Source organism: Erinaceus europaeus, chromosome 12, assembly GCF_950295315.1.
Source record: "Erinaceus europaeus chromosome 12, mEriEur2.1, whole genome shotgun sequence".
Lineage (NCBI taxonomy): Eukaryota > Metazoa > Chordata > Mammalia > Eulipotyphla > Erinaceidae > Erinaceus > Erinaceus europaeus.
The window spans coordinates 11731771-11733046 of record NC_080173.1 but is presented as its reverse complement, the minus strand read 5'-3'; the positions used below and the strand labels follow the sequence as shown (position 1 = coordinate 11733046).

At 54.4% G+C, this 1276-nt stretch overlaps 2 non-coding genes across 2 annotated transcripts; one reads left to right on the top strand and one right to left on the bottom strand.

The window, feature by feature from the left end:
- Positions 1 to 296: 296 nt before the first annotated feature.
- Positions 297 to 369, top strand: TRNAR-CCU (transfer RNA arginine (anticodon CCU)). The gene has a single exon. It is a non-coding gene; the product is annotated as a tRNA-Arg (tRNA).
- Positions 370 to 535: 166 nt separating this feature from the next.
- TRNAR-CCU (transfer RNA arginine (anticodon CCU)) lies at positions 536 to 608 on the bottom strand. Its single transcript has one exon. It is a non-coding gene; the product is annotated as a tRNA-Arg (tRNA).
- Between the last annotated feature and the right edge of the window lie 668 nt (positions 609 to 1276).

Sequence of the window (1276 nt, the reverse complement as noted above, 5' to 3'; positions counted from 1 at the left end):
GGGATGGGATGGCTGACCTCGACCCCATTTGTTCGAGGTCTTTCTTAGCCGGCTCTGCCTCAGGGAGAGAGAGTGGCCCCTTATTTCTGCGTCTTGCACCCTAACCGGAAACCTCTGGTCCCAGCCGCCAGCGCCCGTTGCGTCGCCCGAGCCGCCAGCTTTCCGCGCAGCCGGGGGCGCAGACCCCGTGGGACCCGCGAAGGCTGCGGGTCGGGCCGCCGGCGAGGCGGGGGCAGGGGGCGTGCGAGCGCGCGGCTGCGCATTACCAGCCGCCACGTGGAGCCGAGCTGTGTCGCGCCCCAGTGGCCTAATGGATAAGGCACTGGCCTCCTAAGCCAGGGATTGTGGGTTCGAGTCCCACCTGGGGTGGTGGTAAAGGTAATTTCTCGGTAGGCGGGAATTTTTGGTGCCAGGCATGCTCCGTACTATGGAAATTAGTAGCCCGGCCTTTTCAGCCCCTTGCCTTCAGAAAGGCGTCACTTTAGTTTGATGGAGTTTAAGTATCCACAAAAGAAAACAAAGCCCCTTCCACTTTTACCCCAGGTGGGACTCGAACCCACAATCCCTGGCTTAGGAGGCCAGTGCCTTATCCATTAGGCCACTGGGGCTCGGGGCTCGCTGCGGCGTTTTCTTTGCCTTTAGTCAGAGCCCCAGCCTCGGGACAGGCGCAGGGGCGCACCGAGCGTTTCCTTCCGGGGACGCCGCTCCTGGTGGTGGGAAGTGAGCGGGGCCGGGGCCGGGGCCGGGGCTGCGCAGTGGGACCCCGTGCACAGGGCATCTGCTTGCCAGCACCGGGGCTGTTTCGTCCACCTCTGCAGTACGGACATGAAACCTAGGCGTCTCGGGAAAAAGCAGTGTAGGCCGTGAATACAGAAACAATGAAAATCTTCATGCAACCAGGAGGAACAAATCCTCCCACTCATAAGTATAGAAACATAGAACAAACATTGTGTATATATATAATATTTGTTTTATTATAATATTCTATTCTATTCTATCATAGTTATATAATTCTAATACTCTAATATATATAAAAGAAAAGAAATACGCCCAATAGATACGAGGCAGTTCAGCTGGTAGAGCGAGGACTTGCCTGCCTCTGGCTCCTGTTTGGACCCCGGGCACCGCAGGCCATGTTCTTCAGGGCTGCTCCGGTTTCCTCTTGTGGAACTCTATCTCATATGAAATAAATAAGGCAAGGCTTTTAAAAAATAATAATACACAAGATTCTATTTATTAACTCATGATAGGGAGATACAGAATGGGTCAGAACATT